Here is a 19,058-nt window from a genome sequence, read left to right as displayed (position 1 = left end):
AAAAATAACGCAAAGAAAGGTTGGGCCAGCGGCCCAGGAAGGAGTCTCTGCCTTGTGAGAGCTACAGCCCCAGCAAAAGCAGAGCATGCTGATGTTTGGAATTTATTCTGAGGGCAACAGATGCCAATGAATAGCCTGTGGAGGGTGCGGTTGCAGGATTGATTTCTGTTTTTAAAAGGGTGTGTGTGTGTGTGTGTGTGTGCGCGCGCACACGCGCGTGCAGTCAGATCTGTTATTCAGCCGCTTCCATGTTATCTAATGGCACAAGAGCTCACTCGGCCCCTATGCCTGTCAGAGACTTTTCTGTCCTCAAAAAGCATCAGAGAGGGGCGCCGCGCCGTCTGAAAACTTGTGGCGAGCCCCATGTCTGGGGAGTTTCTGGATACATTCAGGAGTCCTGCAGCTCCTACCGTGCGTGTCCATCTGGGATGCAAATACGAACGCTTCATTTTACTACTGCAAGCAATGACTTTTGAAATACGGGGGGGCGTGTGTGTTTGGAAGTTTTAATCACGAAGAGCCGTGAGTCATAAGTGCTGCGTTTCCACATTTCAACTACATGAATGTTTTATTGTTCATGTTGCATATGTTTATTTGATATTTTAATATCTTTCAACAAAGTGTCCATTCAAATGTTTTGATTATTTAAAAAGATCATTTTCATGTAGAGGAATAAGACTAGATTTTAAGATTTTTTTTGAAAATAAGTTTAAACGTACCCAAGATATTACAAATATACAAATATAAAGAACATCTGTATGGCCTTTCTTCACCTATTAATGTCTTAATATCTGTTTTTCTCTGCTTTGCTGCAACCTGAAATGCTCCTCATACTTTTTTGTCTTTCATATTAGTATTTTTGAATAATACAAGGGTATCCTCCATCCCTCTGCCCTGCCCCCCATTACTAGAGTATGTGTCAGTTTGGCCTTTCTTTGTGACTAAAGTTCTTAGACTGTGGGGCACCAGTTACGTTAAATGCCCGACCTTTTGCCCAGCGCTTGCGGGTGACGGGGGTGGAGCAAGGGAGGAGGAAAGAAAGCTGGAAACAAAAGAACTCATGACTCAGCATCACTGAAGTTCTGGAATTATCTTGCTCAGGGACACTACTTCCCAAGCAGTGTGCGTGTGTGTGTGTGTGTGTGTGTGTGTGTGTTTGTGTGTGTGTTCACATTCACAATCCATGGACAACACACATACAATACACACCACCGCCCTGCACACACCAAAGACTGTGTATACCACACAGTATATGCCACACCCCATATCATGCAATACATATATACTACACTGCACACAACCACACACCCACACAACCACACACGTATTATACAACACATGCAGCATGCACTACACATTCTACATGGTACACACACGTGCACACAGCATACATGTATGCTACGTACTCACACACACACAAACCCAGTTCTACTTTGCAGTTTGTAGCTGTCACTGAAATCCTGCTTTGGCAAGAAATCATTAGTGGAGATTTCCAAGGTCTGCATTAAGGCTTGCGTGAACTTCCGAACAATTCTGTGAGTTTTCATGGATTTGCCATGGTAGCTTGCTGGTCTGTGGGTTTTGTCCCTGGCAGTCTGTTAAATCCCTCCAGTCCTGTGAAGACTGCACTCTGTCCAACAGAGCCAGGACTGTGAGGGTGGGCTCCGGATGGAAGAGTTAAGAGAGCCCTATTAGCCTTGTACCCCTCTCAGTAAAGAGCCACCAGCCCACCGTGTGACCTGTCTTTGCTCTCTGGCCCCACACTCTCTTCAGGAGTGGTTCTCTAAGGAACACCTACTGTTTCTCAGGTTATGGGACAGGATGTATGTGGATCATATTAGTTTTCCTTTTGGGAGTAAAAGCTGGCTGATCTGCCTTTGACTGATCTCCCACTTTCAGCACATGTAATTTTGAGGTGCTGGCAGATGGACCCTGATTCCCAGGCTTGGCGAACTGATTGATTTGTGAATAGCTTAAATTGGTCACATGATTCTTTTCTTTCTTTCTTTTTTTTTTTTTTTATTTGAGAGAGAGAGAGAGAGGTGTGTGTGTGTGTGTGTGTGTGTGTGTGTGTGGCCAGCTCAGCCCACCAGGGGGCGGGGCTGGCTGGCATGTGGTGCTGGGGGATTGAACCGCGGTCCCTGATGCTTTGCCAAGCTTGTTCTAAGTAGGTGCTTTAGACCACTGAGCCATCTCTCCAGCCCCATCTTTCTTTCTTTCTTTCTTTCTTTCTTTCTTTCTTTCTTTCTTTCTTTCTTTGCAGAACTGGGGATTGAACTCAGGACGTTGCACTTGCCAGGCAAGTGCTTATTTTACTGAGCTATCTTCCCAGCCCCTTGTCACATGAGTCTTGAACCCAAGGCTCACTGAAGTGACTGGCAAAGGGGTGTTTTTTGGCTTCTGGGGTTGAAAAACAGAGAGGATATACATGTGAAGTTGCAAGGGGCTAGGAGGGAGGGCAGAGCTACTCAGGAATGAAGCCAATGTGGAAGAAAGCAGAAGAGAAGGCCCAGTGGGCCTGACGCCCTCCCTGGGATGTGTATGAACAACACAGCCCATAAATCCTCATTTTGCTTAAGCAAATTGGAATTGAGGTCGCTTCAGCAGCAACTCAAAGACTCCTGCCTAAAGCACATTTAAAGCTTAAGTTTTGCAGCTATTGTAGGCGGTGGCTGGTACCAGCTCAGGGGGTTAGCGCTCCACTCAACTTTTGTGTACACAGCTTGGAGAATGACAGATGCAGGACCCAGGGCACGGGCTGCTGCTTCAGGATGGGACCACTTCACTAGAAAAATCTTTTTTGGTTTCTATTTCTTTTCTTCTTTGCCGTTCGGGGGATTGAACTCAGGATCTTGGTTCTTTTCTTTTAAAAAAACGAATCTATAATTTCATATAGGTTAGGCAAAGGAGGCTTAAAATCGAAACCCAGGATTGGATTTTATCTGTCGATGAGCACCTGGGTTGGGGTTTTAAGCCCAGCCCTGGGTGTGCAGCACCCTACCCCACCCCACCCCGGGTGCGCGGGTTCGAGTCCCGCAGATACCAAGTGGCGTGGTGAGTTCGGAAGCCCCTCGGCCAGGTCTTCTGTCTGGCCTGGGGAAGACGCTCATGCTGCTTTTATTCTTCCTTTGGGGGCTTTAAGAGGCAGATGGAATGTGAATGTCCATGATAATGAGGACAGAAACGGCTGCGAGAAGAAAACGAAGGCGCGCAGGACACACAGACCGGGTCGAAGACCGCGAGAGCCTGGGAGCACCGCGGACGAGCGGACGTGAGGCCAGCTCTGCACCAGGGCCTGCCCGGACCCGGGGACACAGGCTGGGAATAGGCCCAGGACCGTGTCAGAGAGGGCGGCTTATGTCCTGGAAATGAAGCGCAGCCGAGGATCCGAGGGACAAGGGCGCCCCGCCAGGGAGGGGTAGGCGCTGCGAGCAAGCGGGGCGGGCGAGCCTAAAGGCGGCCGGGCCGGGCTGCTCCCCTGGGCAGGCGCGGGGTGCTCAGCCGCGGGCTTCCCCGCAGCCCCCAGGCCTGGCCAGGGCGCCCAAGAGACAGGTGGGGTACGTTTCATCGAGAGTCTCAGCAGCGGTACAGGGAGGCGACTTAGGACATCGCAGAGAAGTCGAGTGGCGGCACCCCGCCTGCCCTGGGGAACCGAAGTCCAGGGGGCGCCACGCATCTGGGCACCCGAGCAGAGCTCCGGCCACAGGGAGGAGCCGGAGGGAGGAGAGGAGGGACAGCCGCAGCTGCGGTCCCCAAAGCCACGCCGCGTGCCTTCGCTGTGCGTTCGCGGTCACCTTGCTTCTTCCCGAAGGAAAGTGTGACCGTCACAGAAATCAAAGGAATGAGCGGAAGCGGGGGCCGCACAGGATGCCCACTGCCGCCGGCGGCTGGCTGCCGTTCAGCCACCAGGCTGTGTCTCCACAGGTGCCAGCAGTAACCCTGGGCGTTTGCCACGCAGAGGACGCGCTGCAGTTTCCTGGGAATCCTACAAAAAGCAGCCAACATTCACTTAGGAGGTTTTTCCGTCTCACAAATATGCGCAGCGCACTAAGACACACAAATAAAATAACGCAGCCCTGGAACTCGCCTCCGCGCCGCCTCCCCTGGGCGCCAGGAGGCGAACCACTGACTGTGCGGGAGGAGGAATCGGCGATGCGCGGAGGGGCGCGGAGAGGGCCAGTGCCACTCCTTTGCAGCCACCAACATCTTGGGGCACTGCAGAGGGCGAGCCCGAGGCTGCTTCCCGCACCTCGCGCTCGGGGTCCCCGAGCTGCCGGCCGGTGCAGCGCCTCCGCCCGGGAGCAGCTGCCCAAGACGGGGGCCCAGGTGCCCAAGAGCGCGGCAGGGCCGGCTCGCACGCTCTCACGGCTGGTCCTGAAGGTGACCTGTGTTAGCAGGCGCCTGGGGTTGCTGCTCCCACACACACACAAGTGTGTCACTTGAAGAAAGAAAAAAAGAAAATCCCAAGAGAAGGTGTAAACAGCCTCGTGGGAGCCTTAGGCGCCGCTGCCCCCTGCTGGGGACGCGGGGCGTTGACGGCTCACGGGGTGCAGCGCGCAGCCCAGTGCACTTACTTTCTCCTATTAAGGAGACTGCACAATGGCTCCATGGTTATAGGCAGGGGACAATCGAGGAAAAAAAAAAGGCACGGAGATTGCTGGACAGGGCTTTTTTTGACTGGGTGAGTAGTCAAAAGCTCAGGACAGTATGAGCGCGAAAAAGCGTTGGTGAGAATCCTCAGTGCAATCCACAAATGCCCAGGCAAATGGACTTCCAGGAAGAACAGTGAGAACCTTCTAGAACTTTCTAGATAAGACTGCCCCCCTCCAGGATAGTGACTCCACCCCCACTCCCATATGGCTACTGAATACTTGACCAACGACCTATGCAGTAGAAGAAGTGAAGTTTTGCTTTAATTTTTGTTAACCTTAATTTATGTTTGAGTAGCTTCATGTAGTTTGTGCACAGGACAGCAGTACTCCGGCAGTATGGGTCAGAGCAGCAGAACATCTGAAAACAGCAGCAGAGGGCTCAGGCTCCTCTGGAGAGGCCTCAGTAAGAACTTGTGGAATTAGTAAAATCGCTCTGTAATCTAAAGTCACTGTGACCTGGACATGGTGGTGCACGCCTGTCATTCCAGCTACTCAGGAGGCTGAAGCAGGAGGACTACAAATCTGAAGCCAGCCTGGGCAACTTAGTGAGATCCTGTCTCAAAATAAAACTTTAGAAAGCAAGCTGAGCTTGTGACTCAACGGTAGAACTCTTGCCTAGCAAGCACGAGGCTCTGCCCTCAGTCCCTCTGCCAGAACAAACAAACCCAAACCACACCAAAACAAAACAACAGAAAAAGGTGGCTGTGTTCTGCCTCCACAGCGGTAGAAATTCAACTCCATCTCGGAGATGTTCAGGAGTTTTAAGAAACACAGCTTAGTCTGGGCAGAGCCAAGACACAGAGCTCTTTCTTGTGTGTGGATGGAGGCTGGCTCAGGTCTGCGGCCTCAGCCCTTCATGGGCAGCAGAAAGGTTATTTTTGACTCGTTTCCAGTGCTTCCCTGGTAGCAGTCTGATCCAGTAGATCCAGTCTCTGCCTGGCCCAAGAAGGCCTTTGGCTTTGGGGGAGTCACAGCAGCTTTTCACATTGCTTCAATTGTCTCCTCGTGCTGTAGATTTGGCATTTTTGCTTCTAATTATAAATTGCCTGGTGATGTCATGAAATCCCCAAACACCCAGTGGGGCTGTGCTGAGCAGGAGGAGACAGCACGCCAGCAAGTCATCTGGAGGTGTCAGGAAGAAATGATGAGAAGCAGCGCGCTGGAGGGAAGTGTTTCCCGGCCTGCCTGCGTGCTGGTTTTAGCAACTGCACTGGAAGAGATAAGACACACATGGCTCTTGGGGGGGGGGGGTGCAGCAGGGGGTCTCAGGGGACAGGAGGCAGGAGGAAAGAATTGGGCCCAGAACATGCGGTCACCACACATTCACGGAGCAAGAGATTACAGCACAGCCAAGGAGGCTCCTGGGCCCGGAACTCTGGGGCGGATTCAGCAGGCCCTGGGACAACTTGACTTCAACTGGATGGTATTTGAATAATCTGCTAGAGAGAACACAGATACCGCACACATTGTCGCAGTTAGCATTGAAACTCTCGGTTTGACTGTGAGTGATGTCCAGAGGTCAGGCTTACACTAGCTCAAAACCAAGTGGGGAATGGAAGCAATTATTCAGATAGTCCATAGACACAGCTACTGGCCAGAAATGGCAGTGCTGTTCTAAGCTGTAAGTAATTTGAGGAACTGTCCTGATTGTATTCAGGGGATTGAAGAAAACCCCAGAATGTCAGTGGGGGTGTGTTCAGATTGAGTCATACTGACAAAAATGGGAAACTGGGCGCCTCTCACCTTTTCAAGGAACGTTTTGCTTTCAGCCAAAGTGGAAATAAAGACTTGGTTTAAACTCGCAGATGGTTCAGGTCCCTGTGCCATCAGGTTCCTGTGTGTTACCTTTTAACATACTAGATTGTATTTGGGCCAAAAGATAGAAGACGGTGAAACAGAGATCCAGGGAGAATAGTAGGAATCCAGATAGACTGAATCTAGATACTGCGGATAAGTAGTACTGCAGTGGTGTTTACCGATGTCCCTGATTAGTACCATCCCATGACATATGGGCTTGAGAACGGGGAAGACATGCTTCTTCTTCCTCTTCTCCTCCTCTTCCGCCTCCTCCTCCTCCTTCTCCTCTTCTTCCTCCTCCTCCTTTCTCCTCCTCCCTCTCCCTCTTCTGTCACTCAGAGCAGCTTTGAACAGGACATGTGGGAATTCGGGAAAACCCAAATTCAAGCAGCTCAGCTATTTTTTTTTCCCCTATTCAGTGCAAAATACAAAGATAGTGACTGCCAGTGTTGGTGTGGTATGGGTTGGAAGGCTACACTTGGTGTGACCTTTTAATGTGGGTCACAATGCAATGAAGGGAGAAGGGAGAAAAACAGTCCCTGGAGTCCTGTAATCCTAAACACTACCTTATCTCCATCTTCCACCTTTCAGGAACTCTGCCAGCCCCAGCCTATGACTTCTGCCTTGTCAGTGGACAGAGGCCTATATAAAGCTCGACTCTTAGTTGCAAAGGTGGCTGGGAAATGTAGTTTTAAAAGCTCTTCTACAGGAAAATTGATACTCTGTCCCTAAGAAAGAAGGCAAAACTGGATACCAAGTAGGCATCATTAGAAGATGGTTTTTTTTTTTTGGATGGCTTTAAAGAACACTGAGGGCCGGGGAGATGGCTCAGTGGAATAAGCACTTGCCTGGCAAGCTCAAGGACCTGAGTTCAATCCCCGGTTCTGAGAAAAAAAAAAAAAAAAAATTAAAGAACATTGAATGTGTTGAATTAAAAAAAAAATTATCACAGTAAAAGGCACATTGTCATTAATTTTCAAAATGCCCCTCCTCTCTCTGAGCACATTCGTGCCATCATTTCGCTACCTTCTGAAGCGGTCCCTGAAGGCCTCCTTTGCGAGTGTCTTTAGTTGCGCTGTCGCGGCTGCTTCAGTTCAACACATTTCTCTTCTATGATCAGTTTCACTTGGGGGAAAAGCCAGAAGCCACAGGGGCCAGATGCGGTGAATACAGTGAATGAGGACAAGCCTTAATGTTCGTGACAGAAATTGTCATCAGCACTGGATCAATGAAAGACACTCAAAAAATACGGTGAATGTTTATTATTATTTTTAAAAACTGTTTAGACATTTTATTTATTAACTTGTCTATCAAAATGGCATGAAAAAACAAACAACTTCGTTTACTAGCTTCTACAGAAACATAAATGAGGGTTGCTTCTTTAAGACATGAAGTAATACCAATCGAATAACCCAAAGATCTCCCAAATCACAATCCCACTATGCTTTACTTTTTGTTATTTCTATTGTTAAGCCACTCCACTGCATATTGCCTTTAAGATATGATGGAGTTTATTTAATCTGACATCAAAAATCAGTCCAAATTATAAAACAATTGATTTCTATAGCCCTATGATAATTTAGTGGGTTTTTTTTGGGGGGGGCGGGGATTGAACTCAGCCCTTGTGCTTGCCAGGGAAGTGCTTATTCCACTGAGCCATCTCCGTGGCCCCTTCTGATAATTTAGAAATCACAAAATTAACACAGATGGAGCCTGGCAAGCAAGCGCAAGGCCCTGAGTTTGATCCCTGGTACCACAAAAACAAAAAACAAAAACAAAAAAGCCACAGATGGAATTCAGCTTTTCCTGATACAATCATTTACATCTATTAAAACCGAGAACCTTCTGCATAACCTTCCAGCTTCCCATTCCTCCTTGAAATTTTTTGCTTCTCAATTCCCACAAAAATTCACATCATTTAAAGCCAGGTATTTAAATGACACACGACCGATTAACTCTTCAGTGCAGATCCTAGAAAATAACCTCCAAAGACACATTCAGCTGTGAACCTGGGTGTGTAGGGGCCACACCTTTAGGGTCCAAGCCACAGTTGTGAGTGTGGAAAGGACGAGGCCTCCTGCCCCGCAGCATCGGAGCTTGCATTTGTACCTTTAGTGCTAACGGTTGTGCGCATGCCAGTACGCTTAGTTCTTTTGTCAGGCTTTCTGCTTGCTTTTCAATCGGCTCTTTTTCACAGCCATGGTGTTCTGCTCTGTGTGCTACCCCTCACTGCTGTGATCCTTGGCTTTTTTTTTTTTTTTACTGGGGATTGAACTCAAGACCCTGCGCTTGCCAGGCTAATGCTTATTCTACTGAGCTGTCTCCCCGGCTGTTTTGATCCTCGGGCGAGCCCTTTTTGCTCTGCTTGCTTGGAGGCGCAGCTTTGCCGCCTCCTCCGGGGCCAGCAGGCACGAGCTCAGGAATCTGCTGCAAGCCGCTGGCGTGTGCTGAAGGCTGAACAGCACTTACCGTTCACTCCTGGAGCACCTTCTGCCGCGCTGTCTTGCGCACCTGGCCTCGCCAACACAATCAGGTGGAAAGGAGATGGAGGGGACCTAGCACTTCCTCGCGGCGCCGCCGTGGGGCCCGCTGAATGCGGACTGAAATCTCCATAAACCGTGAGCCAACATAAACCCCTTCTCCTTTAGCACATGGGTGTCAGGAATGAGTCTCAGCGCTGGGAATAGTAACTGAGACAGTGTCTTTTGCTGTGAATTTAAAAAATAATTCTATCAGTCGCTCTTTGTACAAAACAAATACAAAAATTAAACCTTTTAGCTAGTGTTCCAATAATAACCCTAACTCAGTGGTTTATTTGAGCAACTTTTAATAACTAATTACCATGAAGTAAACAATGACTACATATCATAATTAAATGTGTACATCAGAAAGATAACAATTAAGGGGGAATTGCGTGTGCTTGTGTGAGCGCCTCTGCGTGCGCGGGCTTAGGACGTGAGCGGCATTCCTGCCGGATGAGCTTTGCATTTTGAAGGGGTTTTAGATGAGTGAGGCGCGTCCGTCCTCCGGCCGCTGTAGGCGAGTCCGGAGCTCTCCACGCAGCGCTTCGGCGCTAGTTCCTTAAGGCTGAACTCTGGGGGCTGGTGAGATGGCTCAGTGGTCTAAAGCACCTACTTAGAACAAGTTTAGCAAAGCACAGGGACCGCGGTTCAATCCCCCAGCACCACATGCCAGCCGGCCCCGCCCCCTGGTGGGCTGAGCTGGCCACACACACACACACACACACACACACACACAAATAAATTAAAAAAAAAAAAGACTGAACTCTGTTGTCTCAAGCAAGCTTAAATTCATCAGTCACTGCAGGAGAGATTCACAGACCTGAGGGAAGACCTCTGGTACCAGCACATCGACCTTGATTGGAGCACCGAGGGCAGCCGTGGCCTTGAGTGGGCCCCAGACAGAGAAGGGAAGACGGGCAAGGGGGGTTAGCACAGAGGAGCCCAGAGAGCGGAAAGGCAACAGGCAGGTGAGCGGGGTAAGAATTAGAGGCCCGGGAGCCCACGGTGCGAGGGGCTCGGAGCAGCGCTGGCTGTGAATGTTGAAGGCGGGAAGCACACGCTCAGTGCCCTGCCGAAAAGAAGTTCCCCGGGGAGCACAGAGCCAGGATCTGGGGCGCCCTTTGGTGCATTGTTTTTGTGTTGTAACGAAGACTACAATAACTGCAGCGCTGACCAGTAGAAGAGAGAGAGCGCAGGTGGAAGGGCTCCGAGGCCAGGCGCGAGCTGGGGAATCGTCCAGGTAAAGACCCAGAGGTGCGCTGCGAGAGAACCGGTGCTCCCAGGGACTGATGGACCCAATAGTGACCCCACGGGCTGACCGTGCCGCGGTGCCTGGGAAGGGTCAGAAAGGCAACAGGGAAGGAAAACGTCGGAGCAAAACAGCATATGGGGTGTGATGCCCTGATCCGCAGAGACAACGCCACGCATCAGCCTGACTACGCATCCTTCTCCCGGTGGGAACCTTTACGAGACTGGGAATAAGCGGCAAAAAGGAAGTGTCTTTCTTTCTTTGGTGGTGCTGGGGATCGAACCCAGTGCTTTGTGCAGGCTAGGCGAGCGCACTCCTCTGAAATCTCTCCCCAGCCCTGACCTTGGTCGTTCCATGGTTGGTTAGAATTTGAACAAAGAAAATGCATTTCTGTATCCCTTGTGAAAGGGAACATTAATTCAGAGCATAGGACAGTGGATGTGGTGTTTTGCAACAGCTATTTCAGCAGCAACTTGGGAGCGGAGGATACATTACACCATAGTGAGGAGTAACTGGGAGGTAAAAAAGCTGAAATCAAAGTTAAGGAAAGAGGAACTCAGGGCAACGGAAGGCCGGGGTCCGGCAGGAGGGCGTCCAAGGAAACTTCTTGGCTGGTTTGCTTTGAGTTGGAATGACCCATGTGCTCAATCAAAGGACATTTTAGCTTCTTCCCGGGGGTTTGGGGGGGCGGGGTGGGGGTGTCACTTCTACAGTAGGCAACAGAATTTATTGGAGCTGTGCGAACCCTGATAATTTGCATTCCACCTTTTCTGAGATAGAGAAAGCTAGGAGAAAGTTGGTGGCGGAGCCAACAGTGTTCACATGGTAGGAGAGAGCCGTGGTGTCCACACGCAACCCCAACTCTCACAGGTTGCCTGATACTAGATGCTGAGGAAATTCCACCAGTGTCGAAATGATTGCTGTGATCGTGGCAGAAACTGTTAGTTACTAAAAATCGTGTTTTTCAAAAAATTAAACATGTAGAAATTGTGGCAGTGCAGTGTCTAATTTCAAAAAACGGCATCCATGTTATAAAAATATTTACAGTATGTAGTTGAGTCCAGTTGTGCTAACAAAATAGTCTCTCTGTATAAAAAAGGAAGAAAAGCCTGAAAACATCCATCCGTGCTGGCCCTCTGAGTGATGGGGAAATGGGTGACTTTGTTTTTTCAGGCTTTTCTCTTGATACAACAATTTTCTATCGAAAATATTATTGCTTTCATAATTCCCCAACGGAGCTGTTTTTAAAATTGCAGTTTGGAAATCATTTACAAGAGAAGACAGCCAAGGAGGGGGTCTCTGCTGACAGAGAGTGAGTCAGGCCGCCCACCCTCAGCATCCTGGGCCTGGACTGTGGGAGCCGCCCCCTCTTCAGCCCAGATATCAGATGTCAGGCTTCCACACAGTTAAAAGAATCTAGCATAATCTGGGTGAGAAAACCCAACTCTTCCCTGTGATCAGCCAAGGCCTGAGAAGACCCAGGTTCTGTGTTAGGTTTACAAAAGTAGACAGTGCTCATGGGTTGGTCCCAGAAGCTGGCTGCAGGGCCTGGGTCTTCTCAGCCTGTCTAAGAAAATCATGAGGCAAGCAGCAAGAAGGGCTTTGCTCCTTTCTGTCACCCAGAATCCCCTTCCAGTCCCCAGTATGGCAGGAGGCCATGAAGCCTCGTGGTTAAACTTTGGAATCAGCATCACTATCCAGAATCCTACTCTGTTTAACTACAGCTCTATGGCTTCTGGAAAATTCTGTGACTTCTTTGTACCTCAGTTTTCGCATGTGTAGAAAGAGGGTGAAGATTTCCCCTGAGTTCCTCTGATAATCAAATACATGGGAGCGCAGAGTGTAATAATCTCTATATCATTGGTTTTATTGTTCAGGATCTAAGTTTGTTTTTTCTGTGTTAATAGCCAAATCTGTAGACCTTCTGTGAAGAGCAAAGTCACAGCAATCCTAACTGTCTGCCTCCCCCCTCAACTCCATGCGGGCCATCACACCCAGGGGCCTCCCCAGTACTAGGTAAGTACTCCATCCCTGCCCTGTCCCACCAAACCACCATCTCTTGCTTAGCAATCATGGTCTCCCTCCTTTCCTTCTTTCCACTTTCAGAGAACTTTGGTATCAAAGTAGAAGCAGCAATCTGGACAGCATGGCATTCATTATACATCAAACCCAGGGGCTGAGGAGCAGGGAGGACGCGGACTGATCCTAGACTTGGTAATTAATTTGCCTATGGACACCAGGTAGGAAGTGGCAGAGGCACTATTATGCCCAGGGCTGCTATTAGGAGAATCAGTGAGCAGGTGCTGTCTCTGCATTGCAAGGCGAGGATTTCTCAAGGGGCTCTGGGAGGATGATCCGGAAGTAGATTGTGAGGAACGTCTCCCATGGAGGGCTGGGAGGGTGACCCGGAAGTAGATTGTGAGGAAAGTCTCCCATGGAGGTCTGGGAGGGTGAGCCAGAAGTAAATTGTGAGGAAAGTCTCTCATGGAGGTCTGGGAGGGTGACCCGGAAGTCGATTGTGGTGATTTCCCCTTCTTCTCTGCCTTATCAACAGCACAGGGAAGAATGTACCCACCTAACAGGTCGTAAGCTTTAGGAAGTGCTGATTTAGAAAACTTGATAAATAGCTGGAAATATTGCCCTGCAGCCTGTTAAAGTCAATGTTAGAAAGAATTAGGGCTGAGATCTTCATCTACTAAAAGTGAATTTATAGTGAGTCTTTCAAAATGTTCATATCTTTTATTGATCTGCATTGGAGGAGCTGTTTTTCAACTAATGTGGAAGAGTGAAAGGCATCGTTTCAATGTGAAAATCAGACACTGCAGGATTTCATCATTTTGTGGGGCTATGCCACTGTAGAACGAATCTCAGTTTGGTTATTTTTTTTGAGATATTCTTAGCTGCTAACATAAAGGTAATAGCTTGAAATAGTAATCTCCATATTCCATGCTTGTCTTAGGAAATTTTGTAAAAATTGGCTAAACAGCACTTACAAAGCCGTTCCTTTGGTATCACCTAAAATAGAGTGGTCTGTGGTAATTTCATCTACAACTACACCATAAAAAAGGGAAACACCTTACTTGCACTTTGACAGAGACAACTGTAGTCATAAAATGACAAATACAGAGCTTATGAAAAATACACAAAGGGAATGTATACAGGGTAATTTTGGTACACAAAGCATAAAAAGTTTGAATGGGCTTGAGAATTCAGGTGGTCAGTGTGCATTTTATTGAGTAAATAAAAGTGAAGTGCTTCTTATGTGCCAGGCATTTTCCTGAGGAGGAAGTGATTTATGTAATACAGTACCTGAAGGGAAGATAGAAGAACAGTGTCCTGTCGGGGGATGCAATTATGTTAAACCATTTTACTATCTCCTGGACCCGTAACATTTAAAAAAAAATTATACTTTCCTAATATTAAAACAACCGGAGGAATGTCTGACACAATGTGACGAGAAAAATCGCAAATGCCAATTTTGTGCCGAAAGCCTTCCTTTGAACTGTTTGTGTTCGGCTCTGATTTACTTCTGCCACAGCAGTGGTGTGGAGAACAGGATTCTGTTTTATGCTGCAGAGACACAGACAGGACGGTTTGTATGAAGCCCAGTATATTAGAGGTAGTTCACTGCAGAGATGAGTTCTGGGGGGAAGGGGAAGTTTCCCTTAAGGGCTCCTAATAATTCCTGCATGAACATGGGGCTGTAGGGTCTCCCGTAGGATTTTCTTGGTGCTCAGCGTTCGCAGTGGGTGCCTCCTCCTACACTGCTATCTCCTCTGCTTTTCTTATTTACTGTCTACCCACATGTGGACTCTTGGTCCACACTGAGTCAGTTGATGACTAAACCAATCAATTCTCTCATAAAAGAGGCCAGGAACCAGGCTGTCCACCTGTCCCTTGTCAGAGGAGTCTGCTGGCTCCCTGGGCTTTCCCGGGATCTTTTCTATGTGCCCACCATGCTATGTTGAGAGGGGTGTCACGGTTCACAAGGCGAGTGAACCCTCCAAGCTGTGAAGGCAGTGATGAAAACAGGAAATTCATTCACCCTGGGAATATCCCGGAAACTGAGTAATAACATCATGTTCATTTGGACACAGGCTCACTCCCAGGTTGAGTCACATATGTAAATGTCCCCAACTGCAGCACACACACCTCTACCTTTCCACAGCACTGACACCCAGCCTGAATCACTTCTCCGACCCCCTCTCTGCTTCCCATATTGGGTCCCCTAGCCCCCTGCCACAGCTTCCCAACATACCCAGACTCTGATTCCAGCCCTGCCCAATTCCATCTCTGAGCTAGGTGGCGAACAGCAATGCCCTCTTCTCTCTTTTTCTGGGGTCCCTCCATCCTAGGGTTCTGAGTAGAGCGGTGATGGGGTCATACTTTGGAAGGATCTCTCTTCCCACATCTGGCTGGCCTGACATCCTCCTCTCAGGGACAGCAGGGACCTTGTCTGTCTTGCTGTCTGGTCACCCGCTTTGGGCCAGGCCTGTCATGCTGCAGGTGCACCGCAGTCTACTTGAATGAACACGCGTGCACTGTGGCGACGATCCCAGGAGAAGCAGCCAGCAGCCGCACCATCACCATTGTGACGTCCTGCTCTGCCTGTTCCAGGACATTGGAGCAGCATTTGCTCCTGCCTCGGTCTCCTGGAAGGTGCCGCCTGATTAGGTCAGGCCCACCCAGGGAAATTCCTCTGTCCCCTTTTAAAACACTCGGTGACTGCATTGCGGGCACAGTTGCACCTGAGCAGAACACACCTGGGTCTTGCCTGTGCCCTCCCTGCCTCCCTCGCCCTCCCAGTCCCCCTTCTCCCCCTCTTCCCTGTTAGTCTCACTTCTGTTGTCACTTCAGTCTGTCTCTTTCTGTCTGTTTGTCTTTGAATTCCATGGGTGGGAGAAAATGCCATATTCTTCTGAGTCTGGCTTATGTGGTTAACACCATGGCCTTCGGTTTTATCCAGTTTCCTGCAAATGACAGGATTTTGTTCCTCACTGTTGCTGAATCATCCTCCACTGTATTTCTTCACTCAGTTATCTGCTGCGGGCACGAGGCCATTTGCAGAGCTTAGCTCCCGTGAGTGGAGCCTCAGTAAGCGTGGGTGTGCAGGGTGAAGCCTCTCCTGATGAACTCGAAGTCAACCCCTTGGGGACCTCAGTTGGCAGGTCTTCCCACATTTGCCACATGAACCTGATCTTGGCGGTGGCAACCTATGAGTTCCGATGTCCCTGCAGTGCTCCTGGGATGAGTGTCCCACAGGTTATGTACTACACAGTGATCCTCCTGCGTTCAGCCTCTCAAGTGCTGGGATTACAGGCGTGCACCACCACACCCAATCTCAATCGCTGTCTCAGCACAACCTGGGGGCGGGGTGGCACGACACACCTGGAATGGAACCTCGGTCCCGGTGTCTGCTTAGTGCAATCCCACCTCTCGGAGGCATCTCCTTCCCAGTGGAGTTTATAGAGTCCATCTCCATGTCCCCAACCAACTTTAGACTTGAGCAATCTTTCTGACTCCCTTTCTCTCTGTCAGATGCAATGTGGAGGGGGAACTGCTTTGGGAAAAGTCACCTGGTGGTCTCCCCTCACCCACAGGTGGAAGAATTCACCTAGGGGAAAGTGTGTTCTTTCTGGAAAAATCACGCTAGTGGAACTTCACTTCTAGAATAAAGCCTGGCAGACAGGAAGTGATAAGTTGAGTTGCTTGGAAAAGCAGTGGGGAAGCTCCGGATGATCAGACTCGACACCCCACTGTTGAAAATCTTGTACCTTTCTACCAACGTGGGGCTAATCCAGGTCTGGCCACTGAGGTCTCTCCAGCATTGTTCAGAAGCACAGAAAAACAAAACAAACAAACAGAGAAAACAGTTTTTCTTTCATGGTCCTCAGAGATTGAACTCAGGGCCTTTGTACGGAGCTATATCCCCAGCTCTTTTTTATTTTTGAGATCAGGCCTGCCTAAGTCTCTAACTTCCCTGGGCTGGGCGTGGGAACTCAAAGTTTTCCTTTTTAACTTTTAAAGTAATAAAGCATTTTTGTGGATCATTAAATTTCTCTTTGTAGCTCCTTATTGCCAGATTTTCCTTTCTTTCTTGTTATTACTAAATGGCTTGTGACTTTTATCCTTAAGAATAATGATCAGGTTCCTGTTTTTTTGTTTGGTTTGGTTTTTTGTGAAACCAGGGATTGAACTCAGGCCCTTGCGTTTGCCAGGGAAGTGCTTATTCTACTGAGCCATCTCCCTGGCCCTTAAGAATAATGAAATTAGTGCATTTGTTTTTTCCCAGGGTAAAGAGCTCAAATCATGTTTAATTTCTTTTGCTCTCTGCCTATCTTTTGTACTATTGCTGCCATGTTTTAAAATTATATGCACCTCGGGCCAGTGAGATAGCTCAGAGAATGAAGTGCCTGCTTAGGCAAGCATAGGGATCAGGTTCCATCCCTGGTACCACATGCTATGCTGGCCTGACCCTGGGAAGGCTGAGCCAGCCACTGAGACCGGGCGTGGTGCATGCCTGTAATCCCAGAACTGGGGAGGCTGAAAACAAGATGATCACTATGAGTCTGAGCTGTGTAGTGAAACCTGTACATATATATATATATCTATATATATCTTTATATACATATAAAGATATATATATCTTTAAAACCCCAGTGACTTTGTCACCCTAACACAATTGTCACTTCTTTGAATTGCTAGCGTGTTTGTCCTTCCTCACCTTTCTGTCTTTATTTTGCCACCTGAGAACATTGTCTCTCCCTCACAATTCTTTTTTTTTTTTTTTTAATTTTAGGGAAGGGTCTGCAGGGTGCTCAGGGTCTCACTACTAGATCAGACTCGTAGTGATCTGCCTGTTTGCAGCCTCCCAAGAGCTGGGATTACAGGAATGTGCCACCATGCCCAGTCTCAATCTTTGTCTCAGGGTGCCCTGGGGGCGGGGCCTGCAGTCCAGGAGGGATTAAAACTCCGGCTCTGCGCCTGCTTGCAGGTGCTTTAATCTGCTGAGCTATTTGGTTGGCCCACAACTCTTCTTTTTGTATTTTTGTTTTAACATAGGGGTTTGCTGGTGGTGTGTTAACTTACTTTTTATTTTTCTGAAAGTGTACTTAAGTCTCCTTGAATTCTGATGTTTTTTTTTTAATTTAATTTAATTTAATTTAATTTTATTTGTGTGTGTGTGTGTGTGTGTGTGTGGCCAGCTCAGCCCACCAGGGGGGGCGGGGCTGGCTGGCATGTGGTGCTGGGGGATTGAACCGTGGTCCCTGTGCTTTGCTAAGCTTGTTCTAAGTAGGTGCTTTAGACCACTGAGCCATCTCACCAGCTCCTCTGATGGTTTTTTTTTTTAATTGGATGTAGAATTATAGGTTGCTATTTATTTGCTCTGCTGGGGGTCAAACCCAGGGCTTCCTGCATGTTGGGCAAGCGCTTTGCCACTGAGCTGTATCGCCGGCATTGTGGTCATTTTCTTTCAACCCTTTTATCTAGCCTTTTTTCCTCTTCCTTTTTTTGCTTTCTTCCTGTCTTCCTTCCTGTCTTCCTCCCTCTCTTCCTCTTCCTCCCCTCCCCCTCCCCTCTCTCCCTCTCTCCTCCCTCCTTCTCTCCTTCTTTCTCTCTCTTCCTTTTTACCTTTTGTTGTTAAAAAACACGTGCTAAAACTGCGTGGAGCTGGGGATGGGGTCGGGCTCTGCACGTGCTAGGCGAGCCTGCGCCCGACCTGACGTGCTTTCTCTTTTCCTGCCAAGGGTTTTCTCTGGCCAGCATCAGCTCTGCTGAGAAATCGAGCGCCACACCGAAGGCTGCTGTTGGTTGGGAGGAGTGGGGATCGCCCACTGTCCTGCGTGTCTTCAAGCAAAGCCCCGGGGGTCTGCTTCCCTGGTTGTCCTGCAGGTGAGGAGGTCCTGCGTATTTAATGGCTCAGACCTTCCTGGTGGTGCCAGCAACAGCCCGCGGAGGTCCCTAGAGTGAGAGGAGAAGAGGGGAGCGCAAGGCGGCCGGTGGGGCCTCGCTCACGAGGTTACCCTCAGGCTGGGACCAACCGAAGGCTGCAGGTGACAGGGTGGCACTTTTTGGGCAGGTCGTGTAAAGCAACTGCTACATGTCCCCCTGGGTCCCCCGGGCACGAGAGTGCAAGGGAGCTTGGACGGGCGTTTCGTGAAGGACGCAGTTTCCCAGGGATTCAAACAAAAACGCCCCCTCCAGAATTTCCTGTCCTGCCTTGTGGTCGACTTAAAACGTTTCCAGTACCTTCCTCCCCCTTCCCCCCAGCCCTCCCTCGCGGTCGCGGAGGCTCTACATGTGCAGAGGAAATGACCAAGCACATTCAGAGCTGCGGGCCACGCTTCCAGGGCCCTAATTTTTGAGAACTGAAGAAATCCGTCCACCGAGGGATTTTTGTCCAGATGCTTTTTTTGCTTAGTCAGGACTAGGGCATCATTTCCTGTTTTTGCCTTCTCACGAGCTACTCAGCAAGTGGCCCGCGGAAGATGGGGGGCATGACAGAGGAGGGGGGCTCCTCTGCCCAGGGGGCTGCACCTCTAGGAAAGTGGAAAGAGACTTTAAAAAAAAAATAAATTAAAAGAAAATTAAGACAGTGAAGTAGAGAGTGGAGGCGGATGGTAACACATAAGTGGGGGCTGTGAGGGACAAGAAGAGCAGGGAGTTGTAGAAGATGTCCTAATGGATGGGCAGATGGACAGACAGACACACACACATGCACAGAAAGCAGCTGGATCTATGCAGGCTGCTCCGGCGTGGACATTTCCCTGGTGCTGAGTGTGCTGTACACAGTCTTCACTGCTTTGGGCAGAATGAGCTGGGGAGGGGGGAAGGAGG

At 49.1% G+C, this 19,058-nt stretch overlaps 1 long non-coding RNA gene across 2 annotated transcripts in view; it reads left to right on the top strand.

Moving 5' to 3' along the window:
- The window catches only part of LOC111818025, an 18,756-nt gene extending 2,679 nt beyond the window's left edge, over positions 1-16,077 (top strand). Inside the window, exons 2-4 of one of the 2 annotated variants that reach the window (XR_002822101.1) lie at positions 12,128-12,236; positions 15,257-15,482; positions 15,821-16,077. This is a non-coding gene — a long non-coding RNA (uncharacterized LOC111818025). Of the gene's footprint in view, positions 1-12,127; positions 12,237-12,326; positions 12,435-15,256; positions 15,483-15,820 lie in introns of both variants that reach the window. The other variant, XR_002822100.1, reaches the window with a different exon arrangement.
- The last annotated feature ends 2,981 nt before the right edge of the window (positions 16,078-19,058 follow it).

Source organism: Octodon degus, unplaced genomic scaffold (genome assembly GCF_000260255.1).
Source record: "Octodon degus isolate 3935 unplaced genomic scaffold, OctDeg1.0 scaffold00077, whole genome shotgun sequence".
NCBI lineage: Eukaryota > Metazoa > Chordata > Mammalia > Rodentia > Octodontidae > Octodon > Octodon degus.
Note: the sequence above shows the minus strand (reverse complement) of the source record. Positions and strands in the feature narration are given on the sequence as shown.